Source organism: Fukomys damarensis, unplaced genomic scaffold, assembly GCF_012274545.1.
Source record: "Fukomys damarensis isolate Sample0158 unplaced genomic scaffold, DMR_v1.0_HiC HiC_scaffold_18, whole genome shotgun sequence".
NCBI lineage: Eukaryota > Metazoa > Chordata > Mammalia > Rodentia > Bathyergidae > Fukomys > Fukomys damarensis.
In genome coordinates, this window is record NW_022900930.1 from 8,359,263 (window position 1) to 8,385,643 (window position 26,381).

Consider the following 26,381-nt stretch of genomic DNA (forward strand, 5'->3'; position numbering starts at 1 on the left):
TTGTAAAACCAATTGACATTAATTGGATCATCTCGCAATCTGGGGGAAGCACGTCGTTAGTAACATTTATCTATAAGCCAACCTGAGTTACAGGCAAACATCTTTAAAAATTCCAAATGGCAAAAGAAAAAAAACCTCAGACAAAACAGCTGTACATGTTATAAGGAATTGAACAGACACACACTTAACTTGTTTGTAAACCAGAGTGCACTCAGATGTATTTGGCCAAGTTGAATTATATCTTTTATAATTTTTAGTTTATAACTATAAATAATACTAGTTAGAACTTTGTAGATCAATTAACAGAGATCTCTTATAATAAGAATCAAAGGAATACAAATCTACACCTGCGAAAGCAAAAACAGTTTTAAGATGGGCCCTAAGATAACAGTTTATCCGACTGGAAGCCCCAGCTACGGGGTATACAGGCTTCTCATGGTTGCTGATAGCTGCATATGCCTGTTCTCGCTAAAGGGACGGACTGTTCCAAGTAATTTTAACTATCTCCAGTGGGGTCACTCAGGCCAGCTTTGCATGTAGAAGAGACCAGGGGACCCTCTTTTGAGCTGAGTATGAATTCTACATAGTGAAAGAAGGCCTGCTAAGGCTCCAGCCTGCTGTGCTGCAGATGTCTGCCTATGACTGTTTTTTTCTATTTCGAAAAGAACAAAGGGAAAGAACTCAACTCTATCTACCCCTCTTGTTCTGTGGTCAATCTAAGGTGTCTCTCAGACTTTGTCTTGTCCAGTGCCAGTGGTGGCAGACTACAGGTATAAGAAGTGGCCAGAGCCAGGTTAGCTGTTCTTTTCATTCTCTAATTTGACCCAAGGGCTGAAAGACAGATAAACCTGGACTAAAACGTATATTTAGTCTTCAACAGTTTGGGATGAAGCCTAGACCAGTTTTGAATATGTCCTAGAAATAAATTAAGGTCGGCTTTACTCTGGACGGGTTCTAGGAAAGGGACACTTACCATTCTGGAAGCTTTGTCTTGAAATCCAGAAGCCACCGAGGAGGGAAGTGCCTTTGAGTTAAATATGGTTGAGAACTGCATTATTTCTCAGGGCAGGGCAGTAGAGAAGGGACAGAAGAGTGCCTTTAAGTATGGCACAAGAACTAAATCTTAACCATCTCAGGTATAGAAGGACATTTTCCAGAATGATAGGCAATCCTCAGCAGAACATATCTCTAGAGACAAAGGATATGACCACCTATAATTGCATTGCCAAGCACAAAATTAAACCAATAATCAAAGAATCTGAATGGCTGTTTTTTTTTGTTTTGTTTTGTTTTTTGTTTTTTATTTGTTTTTGTTTTTATCTCTTGAAAGAGAATGAAAGTGTTCTAACTATATTGCTTAGGGATTTTCTTTTTGAAATAAATTATTTTGAATTGATAATATCTAATTTATGACTTAAATACTCTACAGAGGCTGTTGAGCATCTCTCTGATCTTGCAGAAACATTCCCAAAGTCATGCCTTAGCTGTCCTTTTATTAATATACAAGCTGAAATGGTGTCCTGAAAGTAGACACTTAGAAGTGTTTAATTTAGCTTCTGGAATGTGGTCTGAGAACCAGGTTCTCAGGTTAAACTATGGCTGTCTTTTGGTTTTTCTACTTGCTGATAGATGGGTCACATGATCTCACTATATCCTACTATCTAAAGTCAATAAAAGCCGGTAATTTCTAGAAATCTCTTTATAGCTGTTTTAGGGTCTTGGGCTGTGGAGAGGAAATAATTGGATTAATTCTTTCTTCCCCAAGTCTTTGGGTTCCCTGAGACATACTAAGGCCTAAGTATTTTACCTCAAGGCTGCAAACATGAGCCTTAGACCTAGAAACAGTATAACCTCTGTCTGTTAGAAAATTCAGCAGAATACGGTGTCTTGGCTAGAAAGCTCTTCTGAGGGGCATGTAACACTATACCATCTACATATTGCAAGACTGACTTGGGGAAAACTATAGTATTTCCTTTTATCAAATCAGGATCTAGGGATGTCCTCATCTCTTTCTGATAGTTGGCAATTTAAAATAAATGAAGGGCTTAGTTCTCATATTTCCTAGATCTTTAAGAATACATGCCTGAAAATGTCTTCTATTTCTGTTTTAACCTCCTATCTGATTGTCAGGCCAGTAGGGGTCCCGTTTAGGAACTGATTGTGTTCCAGTAGAAACCAGTTATTCCTCTGGCTGCCTATGTTTTGAATTTCTAAAGTTAAGATAATATTTGTCTCTAGTGTAATACTACTTGTTTCTCATTAAAAACTAGTATTTGATTGAAGGTCAATATCACATCTTTCTAATCTAGTTCATAGGTCTGAGTAATTTCTCTAAAGACCTCAATGTACATATCAGGGTCATCAAAAACTTTCTTAGGTCTCATTTAATATGTCTTAGATCACTGAGAAAAAGACAGATGAATACAAATAGTCCCACATTTGCCATTTACTTCCTGCAAGGGATATTGTCTTTGAGGGGCCCGAACAACTTAGCTAAGGATGGATATAGCCTCATGGAGGTTTGAATTATGGCCAGCCTAGACACTCCATCCTCAGCACCTGGTAGTCAAGGTTTGAAGTTGTCTTAGAAACTTTTTTTCTAAAGGGCGAGAGGAGTAGCCTCAGGCTTAGAGGTACTGAATGTCTAACGGGTGAGGTGTCTCATTTTTCTATGGCACACATTTACATTTGAACATAATCAAGAATTACTTCTTAAAATCTCAGCATAAGATAATTTTGACCATTTTCTGTCTTTTACAATATAATTCTAATAGTGAGATAGCATCATAGTACTTTCCTCTGTGTACTTGGCTTGAGGAAGTAGGCCCACTATGCGCGGGTGTAGACAAATAATAAATTGCTCCTTAATACATTTGAAAGGAGTGTGAGGTTCCGATGTGGAGTTCCTAATCTAAAACAAGAGAAACAAATATGATGTCCTATCAGTCTCTGCTTGATTCCTGTGACCCCTAGTGCACTCGCCAAGGTTTATTCCACTCCAGGGTAGGTAGCTACTATCCTGAGAGAGACCCAGAAAATAAAACCAGACAGGACCAGCATGATCTTATCTTCCTCAGGTAACTCATATCCTTACTTCAGTAAGTACTCTCAAAGCACAAGTTACAATTGACTTCAGCTAGAACGATCATGTTTAGGGTAGTATTGCTAACAAATCAAAAAATTCAAACCACTGCTTTCTAGTTCCTTGAAAGAGACAGAGGAAAATATAGCACTTTTCCTATAAAAGAGATCACCTCCAGAGATGCTAAGTCAGAGATTCTGCCCTGGGCCCTAGGGTAGAGAAAGCCCTGAGAAATTTCTGTAGTCTCTCAGTCTTTTAGACAACTTTTATTAGCAGCAAGACAAGGCTACTCCTTTAAGGTCCATTTTAAATTTAAGTATTTGAAACTCATAGGTCTTCCTAGCAGCCACAATCTACACAGTAAAGGCACCTTTATTCACTTTCTATGCACACATATGAAGGAGGAGAAAGGCTGGCCAAAATAGTTCCATATTCTAGTTAGCAGGTAAAAACAAATGCAAGTTACTGATTGTTATTTTCCTTATTGTAAGACAAACCAGTTGTTGTAAGTTGTCTTAGTCTGACTTTCTGGAAGAAGATGTGATCTGACTAGGAGGGATTCTCAAATGAACTCCCAACAAGTTGGAGAAAAGTTTAAGGGGAGTTTCTAACTCATTAGCAAAGAGGAAAAGTCCAAATAAAGCTCAAGCTGGTTAAACATCCAAGAAAAATCACCACATAACATTTTATAAGACCACAGTCAAAGTTCCAAAGTCTATAACCTATTGGAAAAGGTGTTTTTCTCCCCTACACACATAAATGATAAAGACCATGCCTAGGAAGGGTGAGAAGATTTGGTAGTTTTTAATCTATGAAAGGTATTTTATATATGTCTAGAGGTCTGTCTTACTAGTAGTAGAGAAAGCAGTCCAAACCTGTAGCTCAGCTCTTAATGGAGGCTTAGGAAAGGGCTTTGTCTGCATCACTTCAGATCACTCTGAGACAGAGGATACCTGATGATCACTGACAAGTTCCCCTTTCACCTCACTGAGGAGTCCAGATACAGGACAAGATGTGGAGATTTTCTGCTGATTGCCCAGATGGGCTGTCGGGAGCTAGTTTCTTCTGAGGGACCTTTGGGTACCCAACAGAGAGTAGCCCTGGTCATGACCCCTCAGTTGTCACCTCAGTTTTCACCTCAGTTTTCACTAGTTCCATGCAAGCAGACATCTGTCTCCAAAAGGAGCCCAATTGCCTATCTGGTCAATGTTCTATCTGCCATTGGCTTCAATGGGAGTGGGGATTCACCAGAGGGGAACTGGAGAAACCTGTCCTCTGATTTGACAGTGGCACTACCCTATGGGCAATTGCCAGCTGGCCGAGTAACCACCATTTGTTTATGATTCTATAAGGAACAGAGAAAAGCCCGAACTGTCTTTATCTGAGATAATTTCGTAAGACACCCGTTTTACAGCATTTTAAGCAACTAAGTCCAAATGCAACACATACGAAACAAGAATAAAACACAATTTTTATCAAAATGCAATGCATAAGAAAAACAAGAAATTTGCAAACATTTAAAACACAATTTAAAATTAGGACACTTGAAACAAAGGCCAGAGTTTATGAAAGAAAAACCAGAATCCATGAAACCAATGAAAGCCTAAGAAACAAGTTACAATCTATGAAGCAAGAAGACTACAGTTAGAATTTATGAAAGAAAACTCTTACCTCCATCTAGTAATCTCAGTGGGACTCCAAAATGATACAAGGGGAAGAGATGTAACTATCAAACCTGCTAGATATCCAAAATGTGAGCTCATGTTCTCTAAAATCAAAGAATGAATTCTAGGAACAACAGAGGTTAAGAGTAGGAAAAATTTATTGAGGGAAAGAAAGTTTCTGTCTAAGAGAGACAGAAGGGGAACTGGAAAGTGGGTTGCCCCGAAATTCCCCCTTTCTTAACAAAAAATGTCCCAATGTCTGTGTATAGGTCAGTCATAATGATTTAGCAATATATTGTGAACTTTTTACATCATTTAAGTATACACTAAAATTATCATTTTAACCATACCTGGAGCTCTGTAGTAAGGATATGCAATAAATTACTTAAAGCCCTTAGATGTTATAATGCTATGAAAAGGCACAATTTTCTTTATGTAACATGTTTGGGTTCTGATAGGGAGCTTGGTCCTGCAGAAATCTGCAGATCCGCTGAAAGCTGCCAAGAACAACAATTTGTTGTACTGTAGATGGTCTAGTCCTTATACACCCAAGCACATCGAGCTCACACTAGTGATCCCCTTCAACCTTGCTACCACTTGCTGTGGCTATCTCTGTGTCTCTCAAGGACTCTCTGTTGTCCAGACCAACCTTCTTGAGCATCTCTTTGCCACAGTTTGTTTTGGCTGGATGTGGAAGGCATTGTTCTGAGGTCAGTCTCTGGTTGAGTCTGTCTGGATTACATTCTCGGGTGGTGTATCACACACCACGTCTGCTCCCTGGCTCCAACCAAGACTTTAAAGAGATTTTTAAAAAGGCTCAGAAAGTTTCTTGGATATCAAACAGCTCTTATAAAAATAACATTTTTATGACTTAAAATGTAAATGAATAAGAAACATATGGATTAAATTTCCTTTGAAATGCCCAAGGGTTTAAAAACTGAAGGGAAGAACACTTGCAAAATGAGTTAAATTGAGTTTTGCCAAAAGTAAAACACTTGAAAAATTGTTTGGGATATTTTGCTGATCCCTAGGTGCTCATGGGTTCTCCATTCCCAGCTAGAAATTTTTTTCAATTTTAAAATTTAGGTCAACCAATAAAATGTACTTAGGGCAAGTTTAATATGAATTTGCTTTGGTAGTTAAGGAACTGACATGAGAAAGTCAATTTAAGATCAAGGGTACTTCATACCTGCCTACTTCTTCAGTACCTTGCAATTTCTTCCTCTAGATGTGATGTATGCTTCCTGGGTGAAGGTTGCTCAAGAGAATTCAGACTATGCTGGGAAAAGATTGATAGTACCCATCAACCAAGTCCAAATTAACTCCCCTCTCTTACTTCCCCTTCTCTGTCATTTGCTCCAATAGTTGCCTACTCTTCTATCTTAGGTCTATTTCTACAGAAGCAAAGCCCGAGAAAGGCATCCTCATGTAAGTGATTTATTAAGGAAGTGCTCTCAAGAGAATGTGGAAGGAAGTGAGGAAAACAGAAAAGGTAGGAGCAGCTCAGCAAAGTTTCAATTTCAGTTGAAGTCTAGCCTCTAACTGGCCCCACAGGGAGCCAAAAGGCATGATAGGCTCCACAGAGTTGGCTCACCTTGAGGCAGTGGGAAAAGCGTATCAGTCAGTCATTAGCTATCAGGTCCCTGGAGGAAGAGGTAAATGTCCCTGGCTCCTGGGATAGGGACAGCTCCAACTCCATGCTAAGGACAATCCTTGAGGGCATTTCTCCAGACAAACGGGCAAGGGTAAATCTTAGCAGACAATACCCGTATCATAGTGGTTGGGAGATAGATTCAGGGAGCAGATGAAGCAGGCCTGTGTGGTACTAACAGTGGCCCCTGCATACATCTTCCAAAACTTGATGACATCATTAATCCTTCCCTCTCTGTTCTCGCATCTTTAGTCAGAGGCCAAATTATTTTTATGTTTTGCAGGGTTTTAAAACCTATTTTTGCATTCATTTTCCTTGATATTTCCTATTGCTGTCTTGTTAGTCTAGGCTTCCTCATATAAAGCTGGATTCCACTATGCAGGTCCTGACTGAATTCTATCTTTAGAATATTCCCTAATCCACATGATCCTACACATTGCTAGATTACTAAGGTCCTCTGAACGTCACTTTTGAGTATATAAGAGTCATTCAATTGTAACACTTAAATATGAGGTGAGGATGTTTATATTCTAAACATTTGGTGGATGTTTATATTCTAAAACTTTATTTCAGGGAAAGCAATATTGACATTAATATCCCTCAAATCGCAAACACACTATGCCATCATTCTTGCCACTTTGTGAGGCAGTTCTAAAAGTCATCTTTCATGAGTGACTTCAGGTGTGTGGTGTGGGTGCCTCCATCTCTTTAAACAATTCAAAACGCTTACCTTTCATGATCATTTGACTTTGGGGAAGACCAGCAGTTGCATGGTGGCAGATCTGATGAATAAGGTAGGTGAAGACACACTGGTAACATTTTGATGAGCTTCTTTTTCTTTTGAAGGCAGCTGGTGGCAGCATTCACCCTATCTTTGATCATATGTGATAAGACTCAAGTAGGCTCCAGACCTGCTTCAGAAGTGGCAAAAATGATGGGATTAGAGTATTTGAAGAAAGAGGGAGTATTCTGAGGGAGATTGAAGTAATATGTCTTTCACTGTAATACATTTTTAAAAAATTTAAACATTTGCCAAATACTTGACACATGCCTGTATCTCTAGGAACATTTTTTTTTGCATCTCTATATTTTTATTGTTGTATTTTTGCAAAAACATCTTAAGTATGTATAAAAGTTGTTTTGATGTCTTTGATACATGCCCTATTTTAATGTAAACCTAAAAGACAGCCACAATGCCCAACAGTGATTGTGGAAATCAAAATCAAAAAGTTTTAGCCTAAAATAAGGTCTGAGAGGAGTACACCTTAAATTTGTGCAACTAAGGCAAATATTATAGAAGATATTAACATTGGAAGCTCAAGGCACCTGTTACAAAGCATACTGCAAAACAAAACCATGTTTTCATTTGGAAATTAACATAAAACTTAAAGCATGGGTGTTGTATTTATGGGCATTCCAAAGAACTTCTGATGATGTCAGCTGCACAGTAGATACCAGAGAACTTCTGTTCAGGTATGGCTGGCTCAGTGGTCTTAGGCTCTACATTTCCTAGGGACAGGATGAGCCATTGCAAGTTTTTTTTCCTCTCTTTTATAAGATTGAGAATAACTTGCAATTGTAATATTCTCTTTTTTTTTAATTTTATTGAGTTTATTGGTACATTTAGGGATACAGTACAATTACATTCATTGTTGGGATCATGTACCTTTACATGTCAAGTCTTGATTCTCATTTTTTTCCCCTTACCTCTGACCTCCCTTCCCCCCCTCCTCCCCTCCCCATCTACAAACACTTTATTTTCATCTTTTCATTCTCTCACATTTTTTTCTGTTCGCTTTTTGTTCTTCCCCTATGCATCACACCTTCCCTACACCTTTAGCTCCTTTCTTCCCATTTCTAAATGTCAGTAATCTTATTAGAATCTTATGCATTGTTGCAGAATATTCACACCAGGGAAACTATTTGGTATTTACACATGTGGGACTTATTTATTTCACTTAGGAGTATATCTTCAATATGTATCCATTTTCCTATGAATGAATCTATTCTCTCACTCTTTATGGCGAAGTAATATTCCATTTTATAGAAAAACCACAACTTCTTTATCCAGTTTCCAACGGATGGGCAAATAGGTTGCTTCCAAGATTTAGCTATTACAAACTGTGCCACTATAAACATGGGTGCACATACTTCTCTGTGATATGATGCTTTTAGTTCTCTTGGAAAGATACCCAGCAGAGGGATGGCTGGGTCAAATGGAACATCCAGCCCAAGCTCTTTGAGGTATCTCCATATTGATTTCCATAGTGGTTGCACTAGTCTGCACTCCCATCAACAATGGAGGGGGGGTCCTTTCTCCCCACAACCCCGCCAACATTTGTTATTGTGTGATTTCTTGATAGCAGCCATTCTTTGTGGGGTGAGGTGGAATCTCAGTGTTGTTTTCATCTGCATCTCTCGAATGACCAGTGATGTGGAACATTTTTTCATATATTTTCTTGCTGCTTTTACTTCTTTGTATGAGAAATGTCTGTTCATTTCGGATGCCCATTTTTGGATTGGGTCTTTATATTTGGGGGGACTGATTGTTTTGAGTTCTTTATATATCCTTGATAATAGTCCTTTGTCTGAGGTACAGCTGGTAAAAATTTTTTCCCACATTGTAGATTGTCTCTTAGTTCTGCTAATGGTTTCTTTTGAAGTACAGAAGCTTTTTAGTAATATGAGATCCCAGTTGTTGATTCTTTCTGCTAGTTCCCGTGCTACTGAGGATTTGTTCATAAAGTCTTTTTCTATACCAATGTCTTCCAGAGTTCTGCCTAACTTACCTTCCAGCAAGTTTAATGTTTCTGTTTTAATATTTAGATCTTTAATCCATTTGGATTTTAATTTAGTGCATGGCGAAAGATAAGGGTCTAATTTTAATCTGTGGCAGGTTGATATCCAGTTTTTCCAACACCATTTATTAAAGAGGCTATCTTTCCTCCACTGAGGATGGCGCAATATTCTCTTAGAGTTCCACTAAATATCAACATATTAAATGTTAAAATAATGAAAAATTACTACATCTAATATAACATGATACAGAAAAGAAAATAATTAGAAATATATTGAGAGAATATATCAATTAATTAAAATTTTAAAGTGTGACTGTTTAAAACGCTAAGACCAGGACCTGATGAAAGTGCTCAATCAATATTGGCTAACATTATCATTGTTATAAGTGTCTCAAGACTCTGATTGATGAATTTAGTAATTCTGGGTTTGAATCTGGCCTTCTAACCATAAGAGTGAGATGTAAGCAGAGTTAGTGGATTGGAGACACCTGCCTAGGGGTGGCTTGGCTTGGACTGACTACTTCACTGTTTCTGATATCTATCTCTATGCTTGCCTGGGAACTAAATGTTAGAGCCAAGCCTGTTTACTTCCCAATTCAGGACAAAAGGCTAATTCTTTCTCCATTTCTAAACTTGTCCTGGACAAAGAGGAGAAATGCTGTGCAGATTTGTAGTAACAGTCCATGGGAGTTATAGATTAGGATAGAAAAATGTGAAATATATTCAAGACCTGAAAATCCCAGAGGAAGATCTTTGTCCATACTGGCCTCTTGCTGGAGAGTGCCCGCATCAAGGCTCCTGGCACCATCAAACTCAGTTCTTGCAGAGTGAGGTGCAGGATGTATGCCATGGTGTTATCCCTTTGTTCCTACTGGAAGCTCACTTTATCTTAAAATTTTTTTAATGAACACATTAAATGTCCATGTTAAAGAAGTTCAATGTGCCATTTCCACAAAGGCATACAACATGATAAAATGAAACCTTCCTTTTTGCACAACCTCTTCCCACACTCGGCCTAATCTCCCATTACTACTTTTCTATTTTCAGGTCAACTTAGAAAAAATCTTTCACATATGAGAAAGAACATGCGGCACTTGTCTTTCTGGGTCTAGTTTTTTTCACTTATGATGATGCCTTCCAATTCCATTAGTTTTGCTGTAAACAACAGGATTTCATTTTTTTATGGCTGAAAAATACTCCATTTTGTAAATATAACATAATTTTCATCCATTTGTTGATGGACGCTTACACTGATCCCATCTTGTAGCTATGGTGAATGCTGCCACAATAAACATGGCCCTGCATGTCCCGAGCATTGCTGGTGTACAAAGGTCTTCATACTACTCTAAATTCCAACTCCACGATTGTCAGTGGATATTTTTTTTTTGTTTTTGCATGCTTTTCTATGGATATTTACCCAGAAGTGGGGTACTTGAATGATACGCTAGATCTCCTTTTAGGTTTTGGAGAAATCTCCATACAGTTCTCTGGTTGTACTAATTTACATTCCTGCCAACAGCATTATTTATTAGCCTTATTAGAATTTGCTGGGGTTTAAGAGTAATATATTTTAAATAGGGGGAGATGATATGTCACTATAGTTTTGCTTTGCATTTCCATCATGAAAATGAATATTTTCTTCTATATTTTTTGGCCACTTGAGAAGTGTTTGTCCCAATCATCTGTACATTTATTACTTGGGTTATTTATTTTTTAAACATTTTATGAGTTCCTTATATATTCTGAATATTAAACCTCTGTCAGTTGAATAGATGCCAAATATTTTCTCACATTCTGTATGCTATTTTTTCACTTGGTTGATTTCTTCCTTTGTTGTGCCAAGTGCTGTAGTTTCACATAATCCCATTTGTCAATTTGTCAATTTTTACTTTTGTTTCCTATCCAGAAAATCATTGCCTGTATGATTGTTTTTAAATGTTTCTCATATACTTCATGTAGTAGTTTCAGGTCATACATTTAGGTCTTTGATCCATCTTGAGTTGATTTTTGCATATAGGGTAAGAGAGAGGGGGAAACTTTCAGCCTTTAGCATGAGGATATCCAGTTTTGCCAGCACCATTTATTGAAAAGGCTCTTTTCCCCAATGTATGTTTCTGCCAAGAATCAGTTATTTGTATGTGCATGGGTTTACTCTAATACATCAGATCTCTGTTTAGTTTGTTTTAATGCCTAATTACCATGCTGTTCTTGTTATTATTACCTATACTATGTCTTTTTTCCTTTTTGCTCAAGGTGGCTTTAGCTATTTGTACTTTTTTCTTTCACTCTAACTTTTAGGGTTGTTTCTTCTAGTTTTGCAAAGAATGGCATTGGTACCTTGATTGGGATTGCACTGAATCGCTAGATTGCTCTGGGCATTATGGAGATTATAGTAATATTGGTTCTTTCAATCCATGTACATGGAGGTTCATTCAGATTTGTGTGTGTGTCTTCCTCCATTTCTTTCATCAATGTTCAGTAATTTTCGTTTCAGATGTCTTTCACTTAATTGGTTTAAATCACTCTATAAATGATACTGCTTTCAAGCTTTCTTTCTCAGAAAATTCATTATTGGTGTATTGAAAAGCTACTAATATTTGTACATTGATTTTATGTCCTACTACTTTGCTGAATTTATCAGTTCTAACAATCTTTTGGGGGAATCTTAGTTTCTTTTCTATGCACAGAATCATATAGTATGCAAACAGAGATTGTTCTACTCCTCCTTTACTTGTATGGCTTTTATTTTTTTTCTCTTGACTAACTGTCCTGGCTAAAACCCTTAATAATTTGTGGAATAATAGAATAGAAGTGAATATATTTGTCTTGATCCTAATCTGGAGGAAACATTTTCAATTTTCCCCCATTCAAGTTATGTTAATTATAGTTTTTTCACATATTAATTATAGACTATGTCAGGGCATGATCCTTCTATAGATAACTTTTCCAGAGCTTTTAATGAAAAGAGAATGTGAATTTCATTGAATTCTCTTTCTGAATCTACTGAGATGACCATATAATTTTTACCCTTCCTTTCTTGATTTGATGTATATTACTTGTATTGCTCCTCATACACTAAACCATCCTTACATTCCTGGGGCAAAATCAATTTGATTAGCATGATTGCTTTTGTGTGCTGTTGCATTCAATTTGCTAATATTTTTCCAAAAATTTCTGTATTTCTGTTCATCAGGAATATTGGCCAATAGTTTAACTGTTGTGCCCTTTTCTAGTTATGATAACAGAGTAATGCTGGCCACATACAATAAGCATTTTTCTGGTCATGTCACTGAGGTATAACCTTGTGTATTATATATGATCCCTGGCTCCCTCCCTCTGGTACAGTTTCCTTGCTCTAATTTCTGGCCACTGTAAATTAATTATAATACACCCTTCTGCACATGATGTGTCTGCCTTGGTAGTAGCTATCCATGAATCCTCTGAAACAATGAGCCAAGTTAAACTTAAATTGTAGGTTTTAGGCATTGTTATCTCAGTGATGTGAAGCCTGACTAATCCAAAAAATTGATACCAGAGAAGAGAGATTGTTGCTGTAACTGTGCCTTGACAAGTGGTTCAAAAGACTTTTAAACTGGTTTAGAGAATTTTGAAGAATCAGGCTGGAGAAAGCTTAGATGGTTGTAAGCAGAGCTTGATGGCTGATTCTGGTCAGAGCTTAGAAGACTAAAATGTTTATAAGAATGCAGATAGTATGGGACTAGGGATTTAGCTCAGTGATGGTGCTACCTGCCTTGCAAGTGCAAGGTCCTGAGTTGGATCCCCAGTACCAAAAAATGCAGATAGTAAAGGCCAGAATCATCAGGTAGTAGTAAAAAAATTAGAATTATTTCAGGAATGGGACTAGAGACCACTCATGTTATATTATGGAAAAACAATTTAACTCCTTTTGTCCATGTCCTGAGACTTTGCAGGAGACTGAGATTGATGATCATGAACTAAATAATCTGGCAGAGGAAATTTCCAGGCACACCAATATTCACAACATGTTACAGGTTCTGCTGGCTGCTTTTAGCCAGATTAATAGAATTGGGGACAAAAAGCAGAGTAGAAAAATTTGAAAAAGTTTTGCCATGAAAAGAACCATGTATAAATTTGAAGCCAAAACAGATATGGCTGCTGAAGAGATTAGTGGCATTTGAAACCAAGTACAGTAAACCTTGGATTGTAACTTGTTCTGTGAATGTTACACAAGCTAAACATTTCTAATAAAATTTAACTTGACAATCTAACAATGTCTTGCCATGAACAGTATATGATGCTGAATGTCACATGATCACAACTGAGCCAGTGGCTCTTCTCTCTGTCTCTCATTGCAGGATTATGGGTGACCATCTCCAAACAGCAAAAAGTTACAGAGGAAATTTCATCTGCAAGGAGGAGATAAAAAGGTAAAGGAATCCCTCACTTCAAATGAGATTGGAGATATTTATAAAATGTGGGAAATAGTCATATTTAGTAGAAAAACACCACCCAAATAACATTGTAGCAGTGAGCACAATGAATCTGTATAAAGATAATGCAATATCATATCTCTGTGAAATCCTCAAAAGAAGGTAAAAGCAAATGTCACTGGATAGGTGAAATGCATGAAAAATATCCCATTCCATTGAGATAATAGATGCTGTGATTGTATTAGTGATAGTGGAAATCATCCTATATAATAATCGTCAACTTTCTTGTCTCCCTCTCAAAGCTAAGTGCATGGTAATAGGTTTATTTATTTTTTTTTGTATATTATGTTACTGTGGCCACCCCCACCCCAGGTTTCCAAGCCACAGCAGACAGGTGAGGAGCTGAGCCCTGTGGAGTTGAGCTTCTGTCCAACCACCAACCTGGGCCTCCAAGGAGGGAGCAGAGCCATGAAGGCACCTGCAGCACCACGCCAGTGCCACTGCCCCTCCCCCTGCCCCTCAACCCTGCCTCTGGACTTGGCTGGATCCACACCAAAGAGGTACAGGGGGTCATAAAGGCCATTGTCCTGAGCTGCAAAAACTAGAGCAGAAGCGAAAAACAGAAAAAAGGGCCTCTCTCAGGCTCCTTGATGAAAATTGAAGTCCGCTGGAAAAGTAAAAAGAATCTCTGCAATAGAGGCATACCAGGACACCATAGTTGGTGAATTGGAGGGATCACCACCTCCCACTGGAAACTTGACTATCTTAAAAGGAAGGGCAGCTGGAACCTGCTGTACAAACTTGCAGGGTTCAACACTGCAGGCAGTCAGGGAGCTCAACTTGGGCCTTGCAGCCAGAAATCAGCCTGAATCTCCGGGGTTGGCTGCTGGCTTGCTGAGACTTAGTGACTTAGATTGGCACACTCTTGCCAATGTTATCTATCGTGACAGCAGAGACATACCCTGAAGGCCCTTCAATTTTTTTTTTAATTTTCAAAATTATTTTTTCTCTTTTTAATTTTTAGTTTGTCTTTTATACTCTTCAAAACATTTTCTTTCTCATTTTTTCTTTTCTCTTTCTCTCTGTCTCTCTCCCTTTCTCTCCCCCACATTGTTCATCTCCCTTTTTGTTCCTGTTCCTCCCTAATTCAGATTTCTTCTTTTTCATTTTCTTTCTTCGACTGTAATTAATTTCACAGGAAAGTGAGTATAGCTTCTGGCTTCCCTATTGCTGTTCAGCTGTTCTATTCTTGTCTTTGTTCTTTCATTCTGTCTTTTCCTCTTGTTTTTAGCAGTTTCTTGCAGTTAGCATGATCTTCCTGTGTCCTCTGGCCTCACTTCTAACCTTTCTCTATCCTTCTACCTATCTGTCTCCCAACCCCTTCTAAGTCCCTATTCTGAAGGGTAAAGTTGAAAAATTCATTCACTAGAAACACAGTTGGGGATGGTCCTTGATTTTGTTTTAATTAACAAGGTTATAGGTGATAGAGTAATAACTACTACAAATTGTCATTTTCCAAGCTGTTCTTGGTGCTATAGTGTAGCTTTTTGTATCACTAGTGCTAAGGTGTTGTGATTGATCTAATCAGTTGTCCTTCATGGTATTATGAAAATGAGATTGTCTCAGAGTCATTAGAAACTCAAAACCTAAAGTCCAGCTATACCAGGAAGATCGAAGTATTAACCCAGGAATTGAAACAAGGACAGTACCAGCAATGAAAAGAGAAATGAGAAGACATTTATGCAAGGCAGAAACACAGACATTCAGCTTACCAAAGGCAAATTCTAGGAGAAACGAGGTGGAAAAGTCTGATAATCAACCACTTGGACATCCTGTATTGAAAGCACAGGAAGTAACAAAATAGGTCAATACATTAGAAAAATTGAAAACAGAAATAATTTCCCAGATAACTACAGAGCTGGTGAGCAGAATGAAAGACATGATTAGAGACTCTAGAACAGAAACATTTAAAAAAATGGATAGCTCAGGACCATGTTAGAAGCCATGGGTGCCCAGTATAGGAAAGAAATGGAAACCATGAAATTGACTCAAACAGATATCCAGGAGATTAAAAACTCTATTTAAAGTATTCACAGCAGAATGTGCCAATCTGAAGAAAGAATAGACATAGAAGACAGTATGGAGGTCAGTGGCCATGAAAAGAGAGATCTCTTAAAAACAGTAAGGGACCATGAAAAATTGAACCAACAGCTCCTAGATGATGCAAAGAAGAATATAAGATTGATAGGAGTACACAAAAATGCAAGAGAAAGTACAAATGACATAAAAAACTGTTCACAGAATTAATGACAGAAATTTCCCAAAGAGAGCAAAAGAATCTAACAGATAAGTGAGGCATATAGGACTCCAACTAGCCATGATAAAAAACAAAACAAAACAAAAAAACTGGCTGTATCAGTAGGGAAATTCTCTATTATTTCTGCAATTCTGGTCTATAAATGAAGCTGTTTTGAAATAAAAAAAACCATTGTGAGTGAAATGAATGTATGCAAGAAACCATAAAGTATATTAAATAAGTGTAGATATTAAAAATTGTGCAATGAAAACAAATCCGTGGAAAATAACAAGTTTTGAGTACTTTAAAAATGTAGACCGCACTTAAGATAGATGGAAATCAAGGCAAAAAAAATTGGATGCTATGTAACTCAGTCAGCACAGTCAATAGCATTTGATTTTTGATAAGTAGCTTACAATCACAATAATGAGACAGAACAGAGAGCCAAGATATTAGAAAAAATTTTCCAATAAAATAATTGCCTTAATTTGCACCAGGGAAATATTTGGAGAAAGCATTAGCATAGTAAATAGGCCCTGTGAAATTAGTAATTAGTTGAATACAGCCTTAGCCAAAAAGCACAGAAATAACTGGCTCATATTATGGAATAAAGAGAATATAAACAATTTTACACAATTGTGTTGGTTTGATTACTGAAAGCTGCATTTGGAATTCCTTTTTGATGTGGAATCCTCACAGAATAACGCATTTGGCATGTAATTGCTAATTGACTTTCATAATGTAGATAAATGATAATCCACTTCTAATGTTTCCAAATGTTTCCCAGTAAACTCAGAATGATATTCTCATGTTTTATCTTTCTTTTGTATTTTGATTAGTACATACTTGCAGTACATCATGATTACATTTCTCATGAGCAGCTGGTAAACGTACACGACACAGCTTAATTCTGTTTTCATCTTCTTCCACACCCTTCCTTCCATGTCTTGGTTTCCTTCTCTTTTGCAAAAGATCTATCTTGTACACAATTGCTAGGTTTGTGACTAATTTAGAACTAAAAAATTGCTAAGAGCTTTTATAATTTTCTGGATTTCTTTTTGCTCATTTGTTGTGATGGTGGGGAATAGTAAGCAACACTTTGGAAACTAAAAAGGCCACTGGGAGTGTAGATATCTGTGGTAACCAAAGGGGCTGATACAGTCAAATTAGATTTTTTCATCCAACAAGAGCAGTCACTAAGATTAGAGGGTCAGTCCTATATTACATGCTGCACTTTAAGGAATGGAACGTGATGAGACCTATAGCTTTGAAATTATTCTGTATCTTGTCTGGATGAGAACAGGAAAGTCATATGGGAATCTGCCAAACATCGTATGGAGAATACAAACAAGAGCTCAAAAGAAAACAGATTTTTACCAGGACAGACATAAACAAGGGGAAAAAGAAGAGAAGGAGGGTATATGAATGTATTAACTTGCTTGAACTCATCACTTTCCATTCCTGCACTGAAAGAAGTCAAAGACAGGTAATGGGATCTTAGGATAAGTTAGACACATATAAATGGTTATATATTCTCTTGTTAAATACTAGAGTTTAGGTGAAATGAAGTGAAGGGTGGCATGCTATCAGGTGGCAGGGTGCCTGTGGAGTTTAGCCAAACCACACACACATGCATTACTGACATGATTCTCCTGTACCAGAAATTCAGTGAATCTTTGTGGAATTGTGTTCACTGTACAGGGTTTTGTTTTATCCTTCTACATACTTTTTCACAACTGAAGATGTTTTTGTCATATGCAAAAGGATTTTTCCTCTCTCAAATGGGGGAAACTGATCAATTTTTCTCCAAAATTGAAGTACAAATTATGAAACATAAATAATTTTCCTGAGTTGATATTAAGTATCAATCCTGATGATGTAACTATGCATACTGAAGAAGGGTTTTTTGTTTGTTTGTTTGTTTTTGTACCGGGGACAAAACTCGGGTCCTGCACTTGCGAGGCAGTCAGCAGAACCACTGAGCTATATCCCCAACCCTAACTATGCATATTGAAGGTGTGAGAAAATATGTAGAAAGCTGTATGATTTGGAAACAGAGTCTAACAGAAACTTACTGATGTCCCCCATACAGGGGCTAGTCTTTTCAAAATAGTGAATGCAAACAAAAAGATAGGAATTACTGCCTGGCTCATCAGTATTGTACACTTGCAAATATTAGCTTGGCACAAGTAATGATAAAATCAGTAGATATGATGGGAAATACCTTTCCCCCTCTCAGGCTTACACACACACACACAAATTTCTAATGACATCAATTCAAACTTCCTGTGAGCATATGGGAAATAGAATGGACTTGGCTCAGAATTCTAAGAACTCCAACCTGAGATTTTAAAACACACTCAATTCCAGTGCTTTGCAAACTGATTCAATATCAAAAAAGAAAATAAAAGTTATCATTGTTTGTGGTTCCAAACTGAAAGGAGAATTGAATTAGGAAGGAGAAATATTTTGTTGGAAAAAGTAGCATAACTCTGGGAATATTTCAGAAGAGCCCCTAAAAGATAGTCCAAAAGTGCTGTTCTTATGATCTCTTGGGTTACCTGGAAACATATGTTACTGTTTGTTATGGTAGTGGCTGAAACCAAGGCAGAGAGGAGGGATAGGAATGAAGAAATTCTCCTATTCATTCCCATTCTCCCTTCCCTCTCCCTCTCCCCAAGTTCAATTTGCTGTTTGCCTCCAGGAGCAGAAAAGGAAAGAGGAAGTCACTGTGAGTCTCCATTTTTTTGTCCAGCTTCCCAGCTCATGTTAGTAGAGCTGAACTTTGCATGGTCCAGGAAGACCGCTGGAAAGGTCTTCCTGGCACAGGGAAGGAAGAGGCTTGTGTTAGAGGATAGACTTTTTGTAGCTTTTAGCCACATATGGTCCATTCCTCTCCCCATCAAAAAAGGCAAGAATTGTATGTAGAGCAGGCATCGGTCAGTACCTTCTTGGAAAAAGGCCAGGCTGGCTATAGGGATATATCTGCAACAGGCAAATAAAAGCTTTCCTGTGAGTCAGACAGTGGGTGGTCTAAGTTCACACAGACAGCATCTAGTCCATGACTGCAAATGTTGCAATCGGTGTATTATAGATATATGGACATACTCTTTAGAGACAACTAACAATTTATAAACCATCAGCAGAGACTCTAGAATGCTAGACTCTACTAGAGTTTGGATTGCATCATAATGTGAAATCATTAAACTGTAAAAATTTACCTACCTTTTAAAAATCGCACTCTGAATCACAGGGAAGAGAACTGCTGTGCTCCACTCAGCTGTTTTTTAGAGTACACAAAGAAGAGAATGCAAGTGTTCTGCTGGCTATTACAGGCTTCATGATTCATCTCTGGTGCACATAGTGCCTGCAAAGAATTATACACAAACTGGCATTAAGTCCAGAAGAGCTTTCATGAGATTGTCCCCAGACCATCTTGGTCCTCAAGTTACAATTTAGCCAAATGCCTTTTGCTAAACAGAGATATGAGCAAAGAGGGCAAATCCCTGAAGATTCAGAGAATCCCATGTGTGACCATGCTGGCTACCACTTTCCAAATGCCTTCATCCGAAGGCTCCATTTCTCACCGAGGGAGCCCTGGAAGTTTTATCTAAGATAACACCTAAGAAAATCCACTATTTTTGAGGAATCTCCACAGTTCTTTCTATGGAAGCCTTGCTTTCTGAGTGAACACCCGTGGAACTCCCTGTTGTTCTGAGCCTTATTTTATAGCAACAGATACGGCAAAAAGCAAAACACTGACACAAGGCCTCAGAAATGGAAGCAAGAAAATGAGAGAGGAGAAGCAATAAAGAATTTTGAAAATGAAGTGCTTAGGGTAAAAGACATATAGAATATAATTTAAATGGGACCTCAGGTCATGAATGGGTAAAGCTAAAGATAAACAGGTGAATGAGACAGCATCACTTAGTGGTGGTAACTACTAGCTATAAAGTCAGGTACGCTTGGAATTGCATCCTTGCTCTGTCAGTCATTAAGTGTGTAGTTTTAGGAATGTTCTCAATTTCTTCATTCTAAAGCAAGACAACTGTCCAATCTCTGAACTTCCTGAGGCTCTCCAAGGATGTGATGGACTGGTACAAACTAACTGTTCAATCAAATGTTGATAAAAAATATCTTGAGAAAAGTATTCAGATACTGCAAGAAGTTGAGCAGAAGACACAGTTTATTTGGTAGAGAGTAGTAGAAATCTTAGGCATAAGAAATAGCATACAAAAGTGACAAGATAGTATAGTGGCCATATTATCTGAAAGAAAAATCAGTGCATATGATTTCACAGTAGGGTTGCCATAGCAAATTCAAGAAAGATCATAGTATGAAAGTGTAAATTATACATTGCTTCTCAGCCCCTTGGCTAAGATAAGTGAAAGTGTACATTATAGTTGGATACAGTGATGCACACTTTATTCCTTGCACTCTGGGAAGATGAGGCAGAAGGATCAAAAAGTCAAACCCAGCCTGGACAACTTAGTGATTTAGCAAGACTGTCTTATAATTTTAAAAATAAATAAAAGGGTGGGAGATGTAGATTGGCACAAAGGTCCTAGGTTTAAGTCCCAGTACCACAAAAAAGTGCAAATTATATTTACCAAAGAGAAAATTCCTTTGCTCAAAACTAGGAGTACTAAAACTACAGCCTACTACACAAATATGGCACAAAATGTATGCCTGTGTAGATGCAAAGACTTAAGCTTTTAATTTAGAAATGTATCCTTATTGATATATTAAAAGTGGGGTGATACTGTGCACACATCGGAACAGGACTTCTCCAGTTGGTTTACCAGGTTCCAGTCGACATCACATCTGCTAACTGAGCACAACCTGAGCAGTGCAGGAACAGTACAGAGGAACAAAGCAGAAATCCCAAATGCAGTGTTTCGATTCCACAACAATTTTATAGTTCAATTTTTAGATTTCAGAAAGATATAACATTGGCCGCATGTAGGGCCAAGGTAAGTAAAATTGTTCTGGTGATGTCAACACTGCACCAAGATGGAAATATTGATAAGGAAGCCTTGACAAAGTGGAAGCCTGAGATGGAAACTTTCTACAACAAAACCAAGAGTAGATGCTGTTGATGAGTTTGTGCAGCAACTATGATGTCACTTAAAAGACAAAGCATTGGTCAATGGTTGTATTTTACTTGATCCGAAATGTGTGGCATAAATAGTTTGGTAGACTACAAAGAAAATGAGAAGTGCAAAATACCACAGAGAAATGTTCTTAGAGGACTGGGACTAGAACTCGTAAGAGATCATTTACAGCAGAGGAAATACAAAATCTTTCTGCCCAGGGAACAACGCAAAAAAAAAAAAAATATGGAGCACACTAGTGAGCTGACATGTGAACAAGCAGATGTAGCATCCCAAAGACCTAGTATGTCACAGGAAAACCAAAAAGAGGTCAACTGTGCCCTACAAGAAAGGACAGGAAAACAAAACATATGTGCTATCAATGTGAGTGATACTTGTGTATGGAACATGCAATTTTCTTTTGTGAAGACTGCCTTGGGTGTGACAGTTGAAGCAAAGACTATTTCTTAAGTATACAGCTGATGTGAAAAAAGTTGAGGTCTATTCTCAGCACTCATTACATATTTGGTATCTTATTGATATCCTATTTCCGGGCTAAGTGCACTTTCTACAACCTAATGGGAAGTTTTGGATGAAACAAGAAAAGAGAGATGAAAAAAATGGCCTGCTACATAGGAAAGAGAAGCTAAACACACGTGTGAGGGCTTCCTTAGGTGTGATGATTGAAATAAAGATGTTCATTGTAGTTCATATAGGAATTTATTTCTTTTAATTTATTTCTTTAATTTCTTTTAATTTATTTGTTCTTTTTAGACTTTGTACACCAAGACAGTCAATGTTGAAAACTTGGATGTTTTTCATAAACCCTCAAATATTAAACATTTAGTTTTTATTTTTTCCTGTTAAGTACTCATTGCTTTATATAATAAAACTCAAAATTTAAATTTCATCAATAGAAATATTCTAAAAAATAAATGCAGGCATAAAACAACCATGTTTATGCTCCTTTTGACAAAGTTAGCATTATAGGGCCAGGGATTTAGCTCAGTGGTGCTGCCACCTGCCTCACAAATGCAAGGACCCAAGTTTGATCCCAGTACCAAAAAAAAAAAAAAAAAGAAAAAGCTATGCTTTTATAAATGCAGGCATAAAACAACCATGTTTATGCTCCTTTTGACAAAGTTAGCATTATAGGGCCAGGGATTTAGCTCAGTGGTGCTGCCACCTGCCTCACAAATGCAAGGACCCAAGTTTGATCCCAGTACAAAAAAAAAAAAAAAAAAAAATTAGCATTATGCTTTTATTTTGTTCAAGTACAATTTCTACTAAGTTCTATCTCTGGTCTCCTTTGGTTCATTAACCATCTTTATGATGGTTATTTCAAATTATCCATCAGGCAGCTCACAGATATGAATTGCTTAATATTGGCTTTAGGAGATGTACATTGCTTCTTTCCTTTGGGACTTATTTCCCTTTTCTTTGTGTGCCTTGTGAAATATTCACATATTTGGTTGGAATTTGGGCATTTGAAAAAAACAAAACAAAACAAAACACTATCTTGACCAGACTTTGAGGACCTTCAGCAATCAAGCCACCTGGATATTCTAAGACCTCTAAAATATTCTCTTATCTCTTTCTGTTCCTGGCATCTCCCTAAGGGACTACAGTTCTGTGATGCTAGTTGCCTCAGCTTGCATCAGCTTCCATCTCTATGAGAGGCAGAAGTGTGGACTCATGGTTGCTGCTTTTGTCTCTCTGCCAAGGGTGCCCAGTATGGGGCTACATAGTTTATAAAGACCTGATGACTATAGCCTCTTTCCTGGTCTTCAGAATTATCACAGTGGTATTCTAGTTCATGTAGAGTTAGAGTGTGTATTTGGGTGGGGGAGCAATTCCTAGTAAGCCACCTAACTTATGCCATTCAGCCAGTTCATTTTTGCCAATTGGCAAGGCAGTCTAATGGGAGAGACAATGATATTTTCAATATTGGTATGCGATACATAAAAAAATATACAAGCCATTCCCCAAAACATAAACAGGAAGATTTACCAATACCTTACATCATCTATAAAATTAAGTCAAAATCAATCATAAACCTAAATACAAACTAAGAAGTCTAAAAATGCAAATAACTTTTTAAATAAGTTCTTTGTGACAGCATTCATGTGGAAGCATAAAAGGTAGAAGATCAAATCTATTTCAGAAAAAAAATTGAAGCTTTACCTTACCTTATTTTGTGATTTAACATAAATCCACCATGACGTTGTGTTCTGGTTTAAGTGTAGAGAAGTAGACTAAATAAACCTACAATAAAAGCAGGTAATGGAAACAGAGTGAGTCAAATGCTTTTTGATTAACTTTCTATTGTAATTCAGTGTTGAAAGGAGACCTTTCATCAATTTTATTATGTCAGCAGGTTATCTTTAAAGAAAAACCCTTGACCTATATTTCACACTTTACAAAAAACTCAAGATTGATTATAGCCCCAAATATAAGAGCTAAAAATACAAATCTCGCTACCTGGCAAATATCTTTGCTATTATCACAGTGCTTAGATTACTTAGAACACAGAGATCACTAACAATACATAAAAACTTTGATCGAATAGTTTTCATTAGAATGAGAAACATTTTTCTCAAAAAAAGGTGTTAAGAATATTAAAAGCAAGGCAAAAACAGGGAGAAAACGTTCATAATATACATGTATTACAAAGCATTACATAAGTAACTTCTGAAAATAAGTAACAAGAGGTAAAACACTCATAAATGGGGAAATACTTGGATACTATTATAGAAATTGATTTATAGTCAGCGAGCAGAAAAAACGTAGTTTTAGTCACTATGGAAATGCAAATGAAAACCACAGTCAGTTAACACTGTATAAACACTAGACTTTCTACACTTAAATCTACTACACACTCAGCAAGTGCTCTCAGTATAGCAAGAGTAAGAATATAAAAAGACACAACCACTAAGGAAATTATTGAAATTTGTTTTTTGGTTTTTGTTTTCTTGTGGGGGCACCGGGGATGGAACTCGGGTCTTTACGATTGTGAGGCAGGCAGCAGAACCGCTGAGCTGAATCCCAGGACCCTCCGTTGTTTTTATAGGATTAAAATGTATATCTATCTTATAAGCCAGCAATTTCACTTCATGTGATTTACCCCCCAAAATAAGAACACGTGTCTATCCCAAAACTTCCAGTAAAATGCTTATTGCTTTTTTGCTCATACTAACAAAAAAAGTAGAAACAATCCAATGACCACCAACAGGAAAGTGAATTAACATATTATTGTATATTTACACAGTGGACTATTCAGCAACAAAAAGCACCATTCTAGTAATATATGCATCCACACAGCTAAGTCTCTAAAACAGCATGCTGAGCAAAAGAAGTTAGACATGGTACCGTATTACTGTGCCATTTCATTTTTGTAAACAGTATCAGCATGTACAGAAATCTAAATAGTGTTTGCCTTGGTATGGAGACCACGGTATGGAGACACGGTAGGAAACAGACTAGAAAGGAATGTGAGGGAGCTTTCTAGTTAATAGCAATGCTGTACGGTTGGTTACCTGGATACACATACTTGTGAAAATTTATAAACTGTTCACTAAAAACTGTTACCATGCTGGGCATATGGGGTATTGTGGTAAGCCAAGCACTCTGGGAAACTGAGGCAGGAGGGTCACAAGTTCAAGACCAGCCTGGGCAAATAAGTGACTTACTGAGACTTTGTCTCAAATTTTAAAAAACGGCTGGGGATGTATGTCAGTGTGAGGTCTCTGAGTTTAATTGCTAATACTACAAACAAACAAACTCCAACTCTGTAAGAATCTGTAAATTTATTCTGACTGATTCCTAAGAGTCAAATAAAGACATCTTTGGTTAAAGAAAACCTAGACAATTTGTTCCTAGTAATGAGCACTAATGAAAATATGAAAGGTTATTTTTCAGGCAGAAATAACAAGTGTTTGTGGAGATATAATCAGGACTCTCCTAAGATACAGGGAGTACTGTAAATTGGTAAAGCCTTTAAAAACTGACCTAGTTTTATAAAATGGCCCAGAAATCCCATGCCTCTTCATCTAGCACTATATATTTGTAACTGGGATTTTGCAATAAAACAAATTTTATGGGACTATAGTTTTCATAGAAAAGGGGAAATTTAAGAGCAAGCATAAAAGAAATAAAATCAGTACTTAGTTGGGAAGCCTAATATATACTTACATGTGATGAGAAAACAAAGAACTGCGAAGTAGCCCCAGTAGTGTGTAACTGTGCATGCCCGGGCATGCCTCATCGCCCTGCCTGCTCTGTAGCACTTACATAGTCCCTGACCTTAACTTTCCCGGTAGCCTAAAGCCTACAAATCAAGAGCTACAGAAACTCTTCCTGATAATTTCATTTTAATTAAAACAAATTTATTCTCTGACTTTCTTCATCTATTCCCTGATTTTCTGCTTTAAAAAATCGCTTCATAAGTAATACATTTCTACATGTAGTTTTTCTATGCATATACTTGTCTTTAGTTTAAAAACATCCAATCAGCAAAGCTCCTACATTTTACTGATCAAGGCGTTTGCACAGAGGGCCATGGTGGAGAAAGTGTCCAACTAGAAAGCACATCAAAGCTCTGAGGTGAATGAGAAAACAGCACACTTCTTCTTCTGGGTCTCTCTAGACTTTCAGCAACAAAGGGAAACAAGGTAAGAGAAGAAGGTGGAGAGGTAGGTGAATTCTAGAGCATGACAGATTCCTCGGAACTGCTTGGATTGTCCGCTTTGTTCTAACGTAATTTTCATGAGTTTTGCCACTTCACTCACAGGCATGAAGCTTGAAGATTCTGATCACTTTTTTACCCAAGATTTTCTGAAAGAAAAATGCACTCCAGAATCTTGAGGATTGTCTCTCTATCGATACACTCACATGAGGAATGTAAAACTATATTTTGGAAAAAGAGTACTTTTTTTTTTTTAAGTATCCAATCTGTGCTTGACATAGAACAGTGAGAAAGGATCCAGTTTCCTCCCCTTGTTCCTAGTTCTCAAACCTACTTAATATTAAGACCCTCTCCACAGGCTTCATTATCTACTTCCTCTGCAGGTTTGTGTTGGCATGTTTTTAAAACTATCTAGGGATGCATTAGTGAAAAGGAGAATTAAATAGATCCAAAGAGGGGAAAGAAAGCATTTCATTTATTTCCTCTCATCTCATTCATTCCTTTATTAATCCTTAAGACTTCAAACTATTACACTGACATTTATTTTCCTGCTCTTCCTCTTCTAATTTGCCTAGGGACTTGTATTTTTGTTATCTAGATAAGATACATGGAGTCACTTAGAACTAGCTCAGAGTTTTGTGTTTTCTTTCTCCTCCTCCTCTCTCCTCTCTCCTCCTCCTCCTCCTCCTCCTCTCTCCTCC

At 37.3% G+C, this 26,381-nt stretch overlaps 2 long non-coding RNA genes across 3 annotated transcripts in view; one reads left to right on the forward strand and one right to left on the reverse strand.

Moving 5' to 3' along the window:
- The window catches only part of LOC104848399, a 114,089-nt gene that overhangs the window by 37,852 nt on the left and 49,856 nt on the right, over window positions 1–26,381 (forward strand). The window contains exons 3-4 of the long non-coding RNA XR_004517850.1: window positions 13,533–13,604; window positions 13,980–14,167. This is a non-coding gene — a long non-coding RNA (uncharacterized LOC104848399). The remainder of the gene's footprint in view (window positions 1–13,532; window positions 13,605–13,979; window positions 14,168–26,381) is intronic.
- Window positions 5,882–26,381, reverse strand: part of LOC104848403 — a 105,303-nt gene continuing 84,803 nt past the window's right edge. The window contains exons 3-6 of one of the 2 annotated variants that reach the window (XR_776403.1): window positions 23,186–23,261; window positions 19,129–19,270; window positions 7,128–7,308; window positions 5,882–6,025 (exon numbers count right to left, since the gene is read on the reverse strand). This is a non-coding gene — a long non-coding RNA (uncharacterized LOC104848403). Of the gene's footprint in view, window positions 6,026–7,127; window positions 7,312–19,128; window positions 19,271–23,185; window positions 23,262–26,381 lie in introns of both variants that reach the window. The other variant, XR_776402.2, reaches the window with a different exon arrangement.